We start from the raw sequence: 18,581 nt of genomic DNA, 5'->3' as shown, positions 1-18,581 counted from the left end.
GAAAATGTGCTGCTTAGATTTTCTTCATTTTAAATTGTTGGGATTAATAACTGGTGAATTGGAGTGGTGTTTAGTCCTGTGAGTAGTCAATACAGTAACATAGTTTATGAAGTTGAATTCCTCAGTTCTGATTTGTTTTTGTTGTTACTAGCCTCAGTTTTCGTTGGTTACTTTCAATCATCTTTTGTTCCCAGGCCCATCACCAATAACAGAAAGATATGAATCCTTAACAGTGCAAAATACAGAGATTACACTCCGCAATTGTAGAAGTGTTCTTCCTATTGGCATTTTTTTTTTAATAACTAAAAACTGGTAATTGAACAGAGGTTTTTAAGAAGGTTTAATTATTTTTAGCCCTTCCTAGTCATCATTGTACTAATAATATTTCACTAGTGTCAGCTATCTGATGACCATTTTTCCTGATTATGAAGTTAAAAGTAGAGATTCAAGGCACATTCTTAACCTAGTTTTGTTCCAGTATGCATGTTTTAATGTATAATTTTGTTCCTCCATTTGGTGATTATACAGAACTCCCACCTATCCCTTTGATTCTGAACATGTGTTCTAACCAGTTCTACTTGCTAATGTTCATGCCTCTGAATAATATATGTAGAACCAAAATATGGCCAAATTTGGGGCCTTTTTTTAGTATACTGTAGATGTTTTTAGTATATTAAAGGAGTTTTTTTTCCCCTGTATGTCACTCTTCCTGACGGTATTCCTATACTTTTTGAGGAATGAAAGAGGATCTTAAATTAACTTTGGTAATTGTAGCAAACCCATGTTTATAGTTATAGTTTTTGGGGAGAAAATACTGTTTTTAATTTTGAAAGTTTGAATAGTATTTGCTTATATAAATGGATTCAGAAACTTATCAACCATTTCCATCAATGTATCATAAACCACAAAACTCAAGCTAAATTTGTAGGTTAAATTAAATGATACCCATGCCTTTGTAATTTATTTCAAAAATAGGCTGAGTTCCTATTTTTAAGTACTTTAGGATACTCAAAATGGAAGAGAAAACATAGGTCAGATACAGGGAGGAAAAGAAAAAAAAATTATTAAAGGAAAAGATGCTTTTTAATCCTGGATGAGGTTTCTTACCACCTTAGATATACATGTACAATATTTTTAGTTATCTTCCACTTTAATACTGGGAGTATTTCGGCAAGTATTTGTCACATGCCTGGGCTTCTAAGAGTCTTGTGAGGAAAGTAAATAGAACAATGAGCACAGTGTTTCCTCTGATTTCTTCTTTCTTGTGAAAGAGTATATTAATTTTTTTATTCTGTTCACTTTTTGAAAATTTGGTATCATTTATGAAGGTACTTTCATTTCCTTTTGAATATCCATACTTACCTCTAAAGCTTAACTGCAAAAACATTGGAGTGATATTTATAAAAAGTCTCTCTTGTGGGTAAGAAGGAAGGTGAAAGAAGGCTCCATCTAGAGTGGGAACACATACTTATGCCTAAAAGGAGCATACTCCTAAAAAAGGGAGAAGAGAATAAAGGCAGAGTGGTTAAACTTTACTAAGAACATTCTCGAGAAAGACGTTAAAATAAGGAGCTAAAATAACTAGCACCTGGGGAGATGCAATAGAATCCTAAAGAAAATCTTGTTGAGCCTTCTGCTTCTAAGTGAATAAAGTGAGGCACAAAGAGATAGTACCACAAGGTCACTTTTTTTTTTTTCCAGTATCTCTCATAGCCCCAGAATTCTGGGAGTTGGTCCACGTTGCCAGATTCAGCATCTTCCCTTTGTTGATCCCACCTAGGTTCTGTTAATAGGAAGAGGCATTTTACATGAAATGCAGAAAGGAATTGAATTAGGAAGTACTTAGAGAATTTTAACAGTGGAACCTTCTGCTTATCTTCTCTTATTTATTCCACCATGGAATAATTGTTATTTCTGACTCCCTCCTTTCGACAGTCATTGTCAAACCATTTTGGGCCAAGATTAGGATCAGAAGCCACCAACGTTTATTTAAGAAGAACTGGAGACTGGTGGAAACCCAGTAGTTTATACAGTAGCAAAGGAAACAAGAGAAGCACCTGGAGCCCTTAGGTAAAACCTAGTCTTACCCATCTAGGATAACCCTGCTCCTTGAGCTTCACTGCAGTGTAACTGCAGGCACTGCAACAGTGTGGTGCTGTTTAGTGTTCCTGCCGTGCTCATTTCCCAGTGGAAATAGGGGCATATTTTGCTAGAGATGGTAATGGTTAGCTGAATCACAATCCCCTTATCTAATATTTTGCTATCTAGCCCTCTAAGCAAGAGCCATCGGGTCTTTATCGGCTTGCCAACTTCAACATAATCAATCCACCCTTTGCATTAGGTTCCACTTTAGGAATTCATTTTCCAGATTCTGCTCACATACAGCTTGAATATCAGTGTCTCCCTTAAGATTTCATCACCTGATTCCTGCTATAGCCATCCATCCCTGGCATGGATCCTTATCCTTTGCAAATTAATAGATACAGTACCTGAATTGTGTATTTTATTAGGTAAAGGCACTGCCTCTAAGCTTGCCATTCTTTTTCAAGGCTTTGAACCTTGCTCAAGGCTCATCATCTAGTGCCTTGGACAACCCTAGTCTGACCCATTCTTGGGCATTAATGCTTGGTATGTCTATACATGATTCCCAACATAGGAGCCTTTGTATTTCTGAATACCAGTAGTATTCATGAGTAAGACAGGTAGAATTAATTTGAGATTTATGAATTAAAAAATAGAAAAAAGAAAAAGAGAATAAAGCATCTGAGAGAATGGGAAGAGAGTAGAAGTAGTAAGGAAAATAGACAAAGGAATTAATTCATGGTTCCTTTTTCCTTGATTGAGACTAATATTTTAAAGAATAACGAGTATTTTCTAGTGGCCATGTTCTAAATGAATTGCTTTCTTTTGCAAGCATGAGAAATCATTTTTAACATTAGAAAATTTCATTCCTCTATGCTCACGCACATACATAGAGTATATGTGTTCATGTAGATTCCGTAATGTTGGAGTCAGTTAAACTGCTTGACTAGTATGAAAATAAAGATTTATCTACTTTTAAATTGAATAGAGTAGAAGGAAAGTAATAAAGCAAATTAAACTGTAAAGTTCCTTAACATGAGGAAGTTTCACACAGCTGCAGGAATAACTTGACCAAAGGACATGTTCATCCAGATGGCCTGTGCTGGCCTACTTCCCATTCCTGCAAAAGACATGTTATTCACTCCCAGGGTAGCACAGGGAAAGAACTGATTATGGAACTAAAACAACCAATGTCCAATTAACCCCTGTTTTGGTCAGTGTTTCCTACATAGTTTGGATAATTAGCATACTTTAGTTTCATCGAAGGAGACAGCTGGTTTATTGGTTATCTCAGGCTCCTGGGAATAAGAAATCTAAAATTCTGTTACCAACTCTGACCCTACAGACTCTAAGTATGACCTCAGACATCTTTATTTCTGTGTCATTAGCTTTCTTCATGTGAAAATCAGAGATACATGTTGCTCTTAGACCATAACATGAGGTGGAAGTACTGTAGGAAAGTGAGGAAAAAGAGTGTTTTGAAGAAGTCTTTAGGACCATGGATTAAATGGTGCAGTTTTTGTTTCACACAGTATTAGGACAGTATCTTAGGGATGCTGTGATTTCACAGAACAGGAGCCCGCTCACCGCCAAAGCTCAGGTACAACGGCATTTTATTAGAGGTAGGCATTAGGCTGTCCAGAACACAGGGATAGGAGGCATTACAGCTGCTTGAAACTGGAATACTGTTCAGCCACTCCTTGTCTCTTCTCTCTCTTCCTTTTGCCTTTCTCGCCTGTGCTTCTCTGTATGTGCCACATCATCCACTTCTTTCAGCATGTCTTCTCTGTATACTGATCTGTCAGATGTAGCCCCGTTAAAGCAACCCCAGAATGAATGTTTTCAGTCTCTGAATTCCAGATCCCAAGAGAGGAAATGAATTGATCAGTTTAGTCAGGTTCCCAACATTGATCCTGTGGCTGGTGGACTGGGAACAGGTTTAGGAAAGAAGATAGGCCAGGAATCTTTTGTACATGAAGTTATTTTTTGGCTTAAGTAAACATGTCTTACAAAATTATGAAATCAAAGAAATAAGTAGCTAGGTTATTAAATTATTTTACAGATCCATAGTGTTTTTTTGTTTTTCAGAATATACAGAGAATATGTTAAAGTATTGAGCAGACAATTTTGAGTGCCTCTGAACTCTCAATCATGGAGATACAAATGCAAAAGACAATCCTAACTATCCAAGAGCTTTATTTAGGGTGACTGGCAAGTAAAGAATATTATTTTGAGAAAGTCCTCTGGTCTGATGCTATGTCCATGAGTAATAGAATAGTTAACTTTAATCAAGTGCTTGGAAAATGCCAGGTATTGAATAAAGTATTTTACATACGTATTTCATTTAATACAACAGCTTTATGAGGAAGTTACTATTTTGATTCCTATTACACTTAAAGAATCTTAAGCCCCAGATTGCGTAGGTAACTCAACCAATGTCACCCACTGTTCAATTACAGTCAAGAATCCAAAGACTATTTTCTTAATCACTGTGCTTTGTGGCCTTTCTAATGAAAACAGACTTAAAACAGAGACGATTTTAGAATAGGAAAAATAACGTGAAGTTCTCAAAAGTGCTGTAAAACGTTTGCCTACCATATGTTTCCAAATTCACTTTTATTATCTGTGGCAATTTAATATACTAATAGGAAAGGCTCAAAGTCCCTCATTTGGTTTGGATGAGCTACTGACTGGCCAGTTTAGCCAATCACTCAATTTTTCTGAGCTTTAGTATCCTTGTTGTTAAAATGTAAATGAGGTTAATGTTAACCAACTCCATGAGAAACAAAGTATTTCTTGGTATTGCAGTTGGGAAAGAGGTATGGCTTAAAGCACTGAAGAAAAAGCAGGGCTTTTTTACAGTAAAACAAACGCTAGAGGAATCAACAGTCTGGCAGAGAGCTTTTATACATTATTTTGGCCACTGAAGAATCTGTAAACGAATTGCATCTTTGCAGCACCCACCACAGACTGGAACCCAAGAAATTTGTCTTCCTTTGTTTGCCCTTTGCTAGACTACTGTTAACAATGAAATTCGATTATCTTATTTAGACCTTCACAAAGTGATAGACTTAGTCAGTATAATATAGCAGCTAATTTCTAGTGTTTGAAGAATAGTTGAAGAATTAGCTTTGTTTTCTGTGGCCCCAAAAGAACCAGTGTCAGACTATAGGAAACATTATAACCCAGTGCTGGGAAGAATTTCATACTGTTGGAGTTGTGCAAATATGGCATGAATTCTTGGAATAATGGATAACCCTGTGAGCACACGCCCTGTGCCCAGCCAAGCACTGTGCTAAGCACTATGTAAACATTGTTATATTTACTCCTCACAATGTCTCTGTAAACTGGGTATTGGTTTTTGCATATTTGTGCATAAAACTGTCTAGAGTAGTTAATTTGCCCAGTGTCCAATGATTTACCAATTATTTGGTAAGAGTAATTTGATAAGTGGTAGAGCCAGAAATTGATCCCAGAACTGTCTGATTCCAAAAGATACCACCTTACTTTGGAAGGCAGTCCATGGTCATTAGAGAGTTTCAGAAATAAACTAGATAGTCAGAATTAGCAAATAGGTTGTAAAGGGATTTAATTTAAGCATTAGATGGGATGAGTGGTTAGGCATGACTTTTGACCCTCTTCTAACCTTTAAAATCTATGATCCAGTTGTGTTTGTAGAATTGGTTTGTGAGACATACTGTTAGGAAAATGACAGCTAGTGGTAGAACAATTATAGGGAAATAGGTTTCTCTTCATAAAAATTAGTTGCTCTGCTAATTTTATACAAGTTCTATAAATTTCTATTCTCGGTATTACGGAGGCTAGGATGTTTGTCAGCTTAGCTTTAAATAGAAGTCATCAGTCCAAGTGAATAAAATGTCTGCCAAAAAAAACCCAAAACATTTTATAATGATAGACAAGGAAATTTGATTTGATAGTGTGGTAATATCTTTGAAACAAATGATTAACTAGCTTTTAGAATACAGTAAGATGATTTTTTTTCATGTATTTTAAAGTGTCTTTATGTACATTTTAGAAAACTAGGTCTTCAAAATCTTAGCCATCTTCATCAAAGTTAGATTTTCTGGACCCACATGACTTCTTAGACTCCTTAGAGCAGAGAAACATTATTTAGGCTTAATGCCATGCCACGAAGGAAGAGGGGACCTGAAGCTTACCTCTTCATTTAGGTCAAAGGAGTAAATTTCATTTATTTCTGTTTTGCTACTAACAGCAACATGCAGATATGGTAAGAAGAAGAAAAGACACAGTAATGACATGTTAACTTTTCTTGCATCAGTTTTTTTCAAGACCTGCTTGAATAACATTTGTGTTTGTTTGGTTTTTGTTGGACTGGTTTTAGTTTTTCAGGTTTAAATCTTTAAGAAGTAATTTGATTACTTTCATATACTCTAATTCAATCACTTTATGGTAGGGTATGTTTTTATTTAGCTAAACACAGTGAAAACTCATACTTGTAGTTCTTCAGCAAATACAGGTTCAATGAAAATGATCATCCTAAGAATAGCTTTGACCAATTTGATATGATCTTTATCACACAATTTAAAGGGTTCACATTCTTTAGTATGTGATGATAACCTGCTTCAGTGATTGATTTTTTTAAATGGGTATAGAGAAACTGTATCTCAACTGTAGTTGATATGCTACAAAGTTAATTCATAAAGGCTTTCTTTCCCTATTTCAGGGCAACTGTTTTTTAGGAGAATTTGATTTGTCTGGTTTTAGGAGTAAATCTTTTGATGTGATACTTCATTTATCACTACATATCCATCATATGAGAATTTAAGAAAGTAATGTTTTAATGTTAAATAGGTTTTATTCAACATTCTATAGGATGAGTAGTTTGAGAGGGAAAAATGATGAAAAGCTTTATGGTACCAGTATTTTGAAACGTGCTATTCTTAATCTAGTCCATGGGCACATTAAATCTCATAAACCTTGATTGAGGAGACTCTCACTGGTTAAAGAAAACCAAATGACTATGATCAGTTTTTAATAAACATGCTAAAATAAAGATCCTCTTCTAAAAATATACATTTCTAAAACTTTAAATTTTGTGTTTTTCTAACAGAATACTAGTCACTCATGTTTTCCAAACCCACAGAGCTTCCTTCATAAGATAAAATACTTCATTACTCTTTAACTTTGTGATTTTTTATTAGTTTATATTTAGGGGGGGAAGATCTATTGAATTTAAAACCAGACATCATAAATAGCGTCATCATGCCATTTTAAATCTTAAGTACCTTGGAATTATGACAACCCACCTCCAATCTTACAGGCTGAGGCACCAAGAAATGAACTAGTTGCATGTTGTACTGTGAATGCCATCTCTACTAGGTACTGGGACATAAGGGGGACAAAGATGTAATCTTTGCCCATAAGGAGTCTACACTGCAGTTAAGGGCTTAGGCATAAACAAACCAAAATACAATTTTGTCATGATATCTGCTGAGTGCTATGGAGTCTTAGAGATGAAAAACTATCCTTAGCCCATGGAGTTCAGGGTAGGCTGTCCAAGGAGGGAGGGAGTTCTTAGCTGACATAGAATAAAGAAAATGTCTTTATTCATTTAACCTGATTAGGAATCCATTGCCTCATAGCCTGTAGGCAAATAAGGATTACTATATGAGTCAAAAACGCATTATTTGATTCATTTTTAAGTCTGATATTTTCATCAAATGATGATGATGGTAGGGATTAGGTGAACAGGGGAAGGGCACAGAGTAGAAGGTTCTTTACTGTCTTTGATACCACATTATTTCTCTCAGTGTTGTCTCATTCACATCCCCATGTGTAATGACAAGAATTAAAATATAAAGAAAATTATTCATTTTGTATAAATGATATAATTAAAAGCATGATAGGGCAAAGACAACAAAGCAGTATATAAACAGGAAATATTGATGTAAGAATGTAAGTGATATGAGTTGAATTAACTGCTAAACGAAAAAGTGATCACTGTTGTATATATGTGCCATTTCACATATCATAATTCTATCTTAAAAGCAATGATGTAGATAGTAGATTGAGATTCTTATAAAGCTAAGGTATATATTTTTGGTGTTAAAATGTTCTAGTTTATTAAATAATGCTAATAGATAGTACTTTTTAATGGTCTTAATTGCTAAAGTAAAAGTTGTTTTGAAATATTTTTAGTTCATAGTGAAGTTATAAAAGCCCTAACCATGTTAGGTTAGATTGTTATTTTTCTTGTTTCTTCTCCAGCTCATAGAAACATCTTCTAAAATCTCCTTAAAATGCCCCACTTGTCTGTGTGTGAACGTCAGGTATCTTGGCAAGGGCCATGTGCTAGCTGTCTCTCCTGCATAGACTGAATATGCATTAGACCTGGACAGCCCCAAAACTCGGTCTCAGATTGGCAGTACTGAGATTATTGCTGCAGACATTTGCTAATGTGTGTAGATGAATAAAAGAGAGGTCAGGGAAAAGTATGGGCGGCAATTTGTTCAATAAAAGTGAAACCATTTAAAGTAAACAGTCTACTGATGATGTACCAGTAGCTTCATCTTCCTAGTTGAAGAATGTATTTTAATGTCACCTGTTAATATTTAAAGACATTGGAATTCTCCAGGTACATTGTACACATTCTAGGTTTTTGTTCATTAAACCCCTGGGGTGAGACTCACTAGGGTTTACTGACTTCTTCCCTTCACAGATATTGTTAATATGTCTGTCTGTCCATGAATTATGTCTGTATTGATATTCCTCTGTCACAGGCTAACTAAAACCTTCACTCTAGAAAGCTTTGTGTTCTGGGCTATATGAGCAAGAATAATGTCATAATGTTTACCATTTCTGGAAAACCAAATCAAAGTTCATGGTCCATTTACAGAAGACAGCACTTTTACCTAGGCAACTCATAAATAAGAACATATTTTTTTAAATGATAAGTGATTTCTCTAAAAAAACTTTAAATTGCATATTTTGGAATGTTTAAAAAAACAAAGGAATTCTATTTGTTTTTAAAATAAAATATGTTGGTAAATTTTGTGATCAAAGTTTGATATACAAATTAGCACCCATTACTAGTAATTTTGAGATATACAGTCTATTTCTGCCTGATAAAGAAATTCCATTTTCAGTGATAATTAATTTGATAATTTGACTTTTTTCTTTGTACTTTGTTACTGAAAAACCAGCAATCTTTTCTAGATAGTACAATTCTGGTATTTTCGTTTAAGCCTCTTAATTCGTCAAAAAATAATTTTGCAAAATGAAAAACTGATAATTGAGATGATTTTTGTGTGCATACGTTATAATTTGCAAATTACATAAAGCTACAGTAGGTGATACTTGATTTAACGAGGCAAGTTTTTATATTATAAATTTACCCTAACAGCATTCTGTATCCTTAAAGATGATTTCTTGATCAGAATGTTTCAGTAATAACAATCATCATAAAACTCTTGGTTTCATAAATGTAATTTAAGATAAATTCATTATCTTGTTTGAACAACTGAAACAGAAGTCATGATTTTGTTAGAAAATTGCACTGTTCAATAATATAGCCCATTAAGAATCACTGTTTTTGATATCCAAAGCTGCTTCCTATATGTATAATTTGGAAGTTATCATGGAAGACTATGGATACATTATAAAACTTTACTATTTGAACCGATTTTTAGCAGTTAAATATGTGTGTTTGAGAAGAAGTGGTCTAAGATATTAAGTATACAATTAATTTCCATTTCAACAGAGCTTGGAGGTATGGGAGAGCATGGTCAATTCAGGGACTTGCAAGTTAAGTTAATTTCAAAGTTGTTGCATGGCAAAGATAGGTTATAACAAACAAATAAGAAAATAGACAAGTATACATATACATACACCTATAAAAATTCATGATTTTGAAACACACATTCACTAGTTTTTACTCTCATTCTATGATCCAGTGTAACAGTTTTAACAAAATATGCTTTATAACAAAAGTACATGAATATCTTGTCTTAAAGGATGGGGAACACTTTTAAAACAGTGTACCTTGTGAGTAAATGCAGAGTGTCTGGTAAGTGTACTAAAAACCCCAGGAGCTTTGATCAAATGCCAGCTGTTAAAACAGTTCTGTTGGTAATCTTTCTTACTGATCTGTGACCTTGACCTTTTTGCTTGTGTCTGTGTCATCTATTTTAAGGATGGGAGACCACAATTGAACTTAATAGGATTTATGCTTCAATCTCAAAGGATGTTCATACACACACACACACACACACACACACACACTATTGTGTATATGTATTTTTTTCCAACATATGTATTACTATATGTATATACTGTAAACAGTTCCATTAGAAGAAAGAACTATTTTCCATTATAGTTCGTATTTTGATAGAGATTAGAAAATACTATATTTTTGAAAATTGATAGAAAACCAGTTACTTTGAAGAGCTATTGGAAAAGGTTAGGAGAGCTATACCCTCTGTTCATTTTTGTATTTAAACCCTTTTTTTTCATACTTAGTTGCCACCGAAGTAATTTGTTAATGGTTATTTTGTGTTCCTTCAGATAAACTATTGTTTTTTTGAGAATAGTAGAAGGCAGTGAACAGATACTAATATTAATGCTAAATAAATGTCATATGTATTCTTAATCATATAATAATTCTCTTCCTGTTTCTTTAAGATTTTAGTTAGAATTAACTTTATATAACAATATTTTGTTTTTCTTTGTTTTCAAGATAATGCAACACAGCATCCAGGAAGGTAATGCATTTTTGTAATAGAAATTATTTGACAGTTAAGCTCTTTCTTTAGCTCCTTTGATTCTGTAAACCTTTTTAACTTAAAATCTCCAACTTTTTTTATCATAATTTTTATTTAAAATTAATTTTTTATTAACTCTAGAGGCAGACTAAAATGCATAGTAGATTTTATTGAATCCGTGTAAACCTTCAGGAGATATTTCAGAACAAAGAAGCTCTTTATTTCACTGTATCAGTTACAGGGAATTCTTGTTTCTGTCACCAGGACAGTTATTTTACATTTCTCATGCATTTGTCTCAAAGATCCTACATTTTCACTATTATATTCTATTCAATATATAGCTATTGTGAGATAAGCAAAAGCTCCAGCTTGAATATAAACAGCTATTTAGCTTTTAAATAAACATTTATTTGAAATTCTGTGACCCCACTGAAGAAGTAATGAAAGACTTTTGAGGGTTTGAGTGGGTAGGCTCTGTGACTATTTCAGAATCATTTCCTCACCCTAGAATTCACTAAAGAGACTATAAAGCATATTGGTCAGGGCTATTACCATAACTTTATGACAGCATATCATCTTACTAGTTAAAATGCTTATCATTTTTATCAACTATAATTTGATAAATTACTTGGAATCATAGAAATAAAATTTTAGAGTTGAAGAGGTCCTCAGATACATACGTCCTTGTGTTGAACACTTGAGTCAGTCAAGCACTAGTGCATCCTAGTGAGTCTTTTAATAGGGAATGTGAATGATGCTATTTTACTCCTGTGGAAGCAGCTGACAGCAAGTTAAAGCTGATGGACCTGGAAGTCAGGAGCAAATTTGGCCTTGGGCAAAAATATGTAAGTCCCTCTGGTTGCAATGGAAAGCAAATTGGGCAGCTGTTTTACTCACTTAGGTCTTAAGTGGTTTCTGTTACCAATCTCTGAAGACTATTTACATATAAAATGAGAACCTCAGAGAGAGGGCAAGAAGCTCTTATGGTCGGATTTCAGTTGAGTAAAATATTTTTGGTACCCATCAAATTGTATAATTTCACATCCATCTTTTGATAGAGATAATACAAAGAAAGTTACTATCTTGGAATTCAGATTATATCAAGTACATACACTAATTTTGATCCCTTTTTTGTTTTCTGCTCTCTAAATTAGAAATAGAATCTAATAAATGAAATTTCAGGTCTGCTCCTTTACTACTCACTCATTGTTCTCTGCTGTGAAATGGCAACAATTAAATGTTTCTTTTATTCCTTGATTATTTTCAAAAGCTGACCTTTTTATTTCTCATTTCTGTCACTTCTTCATTATGCTTCTGTCATAGTGGTAGTAAATCTGTTATACTTGGTTCTAGTAAGTTTACTTGTATTTTTATATAGAACAATTTTGAAAAGGACTCAACATCATGATCATAAATAGCAAACAATATTTTAGGCAAAATAACATTCATTTTTCAAATGTTTATGATCACTTGGAATAGAATTTCTTTTCCAATTTTATTGAGAAATAATTGATGTATATCACTGTCTGAGTTTAAGGCATAACTCATTAAAAAAGGCAGTTTGATTTACATATACTGTGAAATGCATTACTGCAGTAGGTTCTACTAACACCCATCTTTTCATACAGACAGAATAAAAAGAAAAGGAAAAAGGGAAAAAAATTTTCATTGTGATGAGAACTCATAGAATTTGCTCTTGTAACAACTTTCTTATGTATCATAACAGCAGTGTTAGCTGTAGTCATCATACAGTACGATACATCCCTACTGCTTATTTGTCTTTTAACTGGAAGTTCGTACTTTTTAACCACTTTCCTCCAATTTCCTACCCTACTACTCTCTGCCTCTGATAACCACAAGTCTGATCTCTTTTTCTAAGTTTGTTTGGTTTGGTTTTGGGGGATTTTTAGATTCCACATGTAGGTGGGATCATACAATTTTGTCTTTCTCTGACTTCACTTAGCATAATGCCTTCAAGGTCCATCTATATTGTTGCAAATGGTAGAATTTCCTGTTTTTTATGGCTGAACAATACTTCATTTTGTGTGTGTGTGTGTATGTCTATGTGTGTGTACATATATATGTGTGTGTATGCACACACTCACATACATACCACGACCTCTATCCATTCATTGATTGACACTTAGGTTGTTTCCATATCTTGGCTATTGTAAATAATGTTGCTGTGAACACAAGAGTACAGATCTCTTGAAGTTAGTGTTTTCATTTCCTTTGGATATATTCCTAGAAATGGAATTTTTCTGAATCATTTGGTAATTCTATTTTTAGTTTTTTTAAGGATCCTCCATACTGTTTTCCATAGTGTCTATACCAATTTACAATCCCACCAACACTGCACAAGTGTTCCCTTTTCTCTACATCCATACCAGCATTTATCTCTTTTTGATGATGGTCATTCTAACAGGCATGAAGTATATCTCATTAGTTTTAATATATCTCTTATCTCAAATATCTCAGTATATCTCATTTGGTTTAATTTGCATTTCCCTAATAACTAGTGGTTGAGCATCTTTGCCTGTACCTGTTGGCCTTTCATAAATCTTTGGAGAAGTGTCTGTTCAAGTCCTTTGTTCATTTTTTAATTGGGTTGTTTAATTGCTGTTGAATTGTATGAGTTCTGTATATATTTTGGATATTAACTCCTTGTCAGATACATGGTTTGCAAATATTTTTTCCCCACGTAGTCTTTTAACCTTGTGGATTGTTTGTTTGTTTGTTTGTTTTGCTGTGCAGAAGCCTTTTAGTTTAATGTAGTCCCACCTGTGTATTTTTTATTTTGTTGCTGTGCTTTAGATGTCATATCCAAAAAAATCATTACCAAGGTCCATGTAAAGGAGCTTTATTCCAATTTTTTCTTCTAGAAGTTTAATGGTTTCAGGTCTTACATTTAAGTCTTTAATCCATTTTGAGTTAGTTTTTATAAAAGCTGAAAGATACAGATCCAGTTTCATTCTTTTACATGTGAATTTCCACTTATCTCAGCACTTGCATTTATTGAAAAGACTGTCTTTTCTCCATTAAATATTCTTTATTCCATTGTCAATATTAGTTGATTGTATAATCTTGTATTTATTTTTGGGCTCTCAATTCTGTTCCTTTGGTCAATTTGTTTTTATGCCAGTACTGTACTGTTTTGATGACTGTAGTTTTATACTAACGCTTGAAATCAACAAGTGTGATGCCTCCTGCTTTCTTTTTTCTGAGGATTTCTTTGCCTATTTGGGGACCTGGGATTCCATATAAATTTGGGGAGGGTTTTTTTCTACATTTATCAAAAAATGCCTTTGAAATCTTGATAGGGATTGCATTGAATCTAGATAGCTCTGGTAGTATTGGCATTTTAACATTATTACCTCCTCCAATCCATGACCTGGGATACCTTTCCGTTTATTTGTGTCTTCAATTTCTTTCATCAGTGTCTTACAGTCTTCAGAGTAGAGATAGTTGATCTCCTTAAATTTATTGTTGTTTTTGATGTTATTGTAGATGAGATAATTTCTTTTACAGAAAATTCATTAATTTATAGAAATGCTATTGATGTTTTCATGTTAATTTTGTATCCTACAGCTTTACTGAATTCATTGGTTATATCTAACAGCATTTTGGGTCAAGTCTTCAGGCTTTTCTACCTATAATGTCATCTGCACATAAAGACAGTTTTACTTCTTCCTTTCTAATGCTAATACCTTTATTTCTTTTTCTTGCCTGATTTCTCCTAGCTATGACTTCTAGTACTATGTTGAATAGGAGTAGTGAGAGTGGGCACCCTCATCTTGCTCATGATCTTAGAGCAGAAACTTTCAACATTTCACCATTGATGAGTATGATGTTAGCTGTGGATTTGTCATGTATAGCCATTATTATGTTGAGATATGTTCCTTCTATGCCTAATTTGTTCAGAGTTATTATGAAGGGATATTGAATTTTGTCTAATCAGTTTGCTAGTATTTTATTGAGAACTTTTGCATCTGTATTCATCAGGGATACTAACCTGTAGTTTTCTTTCCTGGTGGTATCCTTTTCTGGTCTTGTTTTCAGTATAATGCTGGTCTTACAGACGGAGTTGGGGAGTGTTCCTCCTCTTTGATCTTTTGGATGAACTTGAGTAGCAATTGTTAATTCTTCTTTAAATGTCTGGTAAAATTTACCCATGAGGCTGTCTGGTACTAGGTTTTCTTTGTTGGGATATTCTTGAATACTTATTCAATCTTCTTGCTAGTAATTGTTCTATTCATATTTTCTGTTTCTTGATTCAGCCAGTTAGTAAGTAGTATGTTCCTAGGAATTTATCCATTTCCTCTAGGTTGTCCAATTTTGTTGACATATAGTTGTTCATAGTAGTCTCTTATGGTCCTTTGAATTTCTTTGGTTTCAGTTATAATGTCTCCTTTTTCATTTATAACTTTGTTGATTTGGGAAAAAGCTAACTTTTAATTTATAATAGAGGACTCACTGTAGTTTTGACTTTTCAATGAATCCCCAGGCTGCTCACCTGAAATGCTACTTTCCCAGTCTTGTTCTGAGAAATAAAGTGTTGGGTTTTTGTATTCTCATTTTTTATTGGCTCTTGATTTGGAAAGTTAATGTCATCCATCTGGATAAAATGTTTGGTGTTACATCCTCTTGATAAATTTTTCTTGGGTTTTTGTTTACTGCTCAACTTTTAAAACTTTCTTGCAAAGTCTCACCTTACACAAAACCAAGAGTTTTCTGAATTATTTAATAACTACCTCAGTTATTTTGGAATCTAATTGTACTTAGATATTATTCCTCTAATCCTTAATGAAACATCTTAATGTTTTCTTATTCTTTTGTATAAAAAGCATCCCTAAAATAATCCACAGTGTAATTTAGATAACATTGTCCAGTAGGAATTATTCTTGAATGGTACATTTAAGTAGCCTTTTGATTACTTCTGCATTTTGAGGAACCACCACCAAGAATTCAAGTGTTCATTAAAGCAGCCTTGCAGACATACCTTTAAATTCAATACTCAAAAATGTATTACTGAATAATGCAGAAGTAATTGGAGGAATATCTTGGAAACAATTAGAAGTTAGGAGGTATTCATTAGATATAATTTATACCATACAAATTGACTTCATAGATGTTTAATTATTTCAGTGTTTTTAATTAACAATTTGATTTTAGTAAAATACTGAATCTTTTCCTTAAAAACAGGGAGAAAGACCTTTCTCAACACTTGTTTATTCTCAGCCAAAACTAATCCCACATAAAAGAATCCTGTAGATGCATCCTTCATTTATCCAAGTATAATCTTATTATTTGGACATAACCATTTTAAGAAGTATTTAAAAATTCAGCAAACTTTCCCTTTGTTTAATAAACCATTTTCAAGTAGAAATCGCAAAACACATTGCAGAGGAAATGGTTTAACTACTTAAGAAATTAATTTAAGACCCATTTGAGAACTGCTAATATGCAGATTATTTACAACTGTCTTACTGATGAAAGCTGTGAAAAAAAGTTTAATTTCAACATGGTTTCATATTTTCAGATACTTTAAAAGAAAAGAAAATGTAGCTTTTAAAAAATACACTCTGAATTCAAGCAATATTCTAGGTATTTCCCTAAACTAGTTACGCATTGAAACTTGGTTCTTTCCCAAAATCTATGTATATGGTTGGATTCAATGGTACTTTTCATGGTTTAGTTTGATCATATTATTTTTTAAATAATTCTGTCTTACCATAACAATTTTTTTCACTATGTGCTGATGGACCAAGAAACTCTACATTTTGTAAAATTTTAAAGGTATATTTATGCTTATAGATAAGTTTAACTTAACCAAAGAAAGATTCAGTTTATAATTTTAACACTGTAAAGTAGTTATATATGAATTTCATTAAATTGCCATGAAATGCATTATCCCTTGGCATACTATCAGGGGTCTTTGGACCCAGTTTATGGTTTTTTTTTTGGCTCTGGTTTTTAAAATTTCATACTGGTGGAAAGGATTAACATGATTTTTATTCCTTTCTTAAAGTTTTGATGAATGTGTGTTTTATAGAAAACATATTTTGCTATTACCACACGTGTCCATTGAAACCTTTTATAAATCAAATTTTATATCTTAGTGATCTTAATTTTCCTGTATCTTTAAGCATTTTTCCATTTCATAATCTTAGGAGTTAATTCATCATTTATTTCCAACTGTGCCAAAGAAAGATGAAAATAATAGGCCAAAGGGAAGTACCAAGAAGGATGATGCAGTAGTGGAGTAAGTTATATTACTGTATCATAAGTTGTCTTATTGCATAGCCCGTTAATACTGTATCCTCTTTCAGTAATGTAAAAAAAGAAAGTCTGGAGACACTACCTTTGTAGTCTTTACATTTTGTTTTTAGTTTTTAATTTTTAGTAAACACAACAGAGAATTCAGTATTTTTCATTTTCCATCAGTAATGTCAGAAAGATAAGAAGTTGGCCTAGGAAGGTGCTTCAATTAGAGAATCAGGATGAATGTAGAGGCTGCTAATAGCACTCTAGACATGAATGACAATGGTGATATTGTTTAACACCATCTCTGAAGATTTTCTTTATATAACAATATCATAGATTAATTTTCTCAAGCTCAGGAATCAATTACTAAATAATATAGTTCTCTTTTCATACAGTTTTGTTGAGATATAATTGACATGCAACATTGTGTAAGTTTAAGGTGCACAACATGATGATTTGATATGGATATATATTGCAGAATGATTACCAGTTAATACATTGATCACCTCACAGCATTACCATAATGATATAAGTTCTAGAGACAAAAAGAAAAATACAGGATTTTTATTCACTTAGTTGCACAACAGGAAGGACTTCGTCACTCTGTTTTATGACAAGAACCTCAACTGTTGTTCAAACAGTGTATGGCAGTATTCATTCTTCTTTTATGATGTTGGCACTCTCAGATTTATTTGAAACAGTTCATAAGTGGACAAATACTGATGGCTGATCTGTAATAAATGAAACCCGAAGAAAATACTTGTCATGGAAATGAAATAATTCATCATACTGGTGATTGTAATTGGTGTTAATAAATCCAAAAAATTTTTTGCAATTATAAAACAAGGAAGACTTTTCTCCTCTCTTCATTATAATTATGAGCTGTTGAAGTTTTTCAAACCAGCACACTTTGAATTGTACAAGTACAAAAAGAAGACCCAAAAGTAATAATAAAGCTACAACCTCTTAGACACAAACGTATGTGAAATCTGGAAATCAGTAGTGACATGATATTTCTGGGTACATGTATTACCCTTGATGAGTTATCAGTTTCAAAGTGTCTTGCCCATTTTGGATATGTTGTCCTTCAAAACCAGGAAAATAAAAATTAAGAATTGGTTTGCTATCTGTAAATTCTAGTGAATTTAAATTAAAAATTCTAATGAAAGTTGTTTAACATTATTCCTTCATTCTCATTCTGTAAATTATTCATAAATTGACTTGATTATTATTAAACTGTTGGACCTAGGTGGTGAATAGTGAATGACTGCTTTTCTTGGTGTATGGAAGGTTAGATGAATTAATTAAAATTGTAAAAAGCTGATTTTGATATATGATGGTAAATCTAAAATCAAAATGTAAGTCACTTCTTGGTATATTGAATTTTACACTAAATGTTATGGTACCACTCTACTAAAATGACACCTATATTGACACAAACATTTTCAGTCAGCTTGTATTTTATCAATGGGCAGATTTTATTTTTCCCCTTAA

General features: G+C 33.0%; 2 protein-coding genes across 9 annotated transcripts in view; both read left to right on the top strand.

Moving 5' to 3' along the window:
- The window catches only part of SAMSN1 (SAM domain, SH3 domain and nuclear localization signals 1), a 448,469-nt gene that overhangs the window by 61,539 nt on the left and 368,349 nt on the right, over nucleotides 1-18,581 (top strand). The gene's annotated exons all lie outside the window — the stretch shown is intronic.
- Nucleotides 1-18,581, top strand: part of NRIP1 (nuclear receptor interacting protein 1) — a 92,058-nt gene that overhangs the window by 61,540 nt on the left and 11,937 nt on the right. Inside the window, exon 2 of one of the 4 annotated variants that reach the window (XM_037012637.2) lies at nucleotides 16,994-17,085. The exons of the other annotated variants lie outside the window; for them this stretch is intronic. The gene's annotated coding sequence lies outside the window, so the exon portion shown is untranslated. The remainder of the gene's footprint in view (nucleotides 1-16,993; nucleotides 17,086-18,581) is intronic. 4 annotated transcript variants of the gene reach the window in all.

The sequence above is a fragment of the Manis javanica genome, chromosome 3, assembly GCF_040802235.1.
Source record: "Manis javanica isolate MJ-LG chromosome 3, MJ_LKY, whole genome shotgun sequence".
NCBI classification, from domain to species: Eukaryota; Metazoa; Chordata; class Mammalia; order Pholidota; family Manidae; genus Manis; species Manis javanica.
Note: the sequence above shows the minus strand (reverse complement) of the source record. Positions and strands in the feature narration are given on the sequence as shown.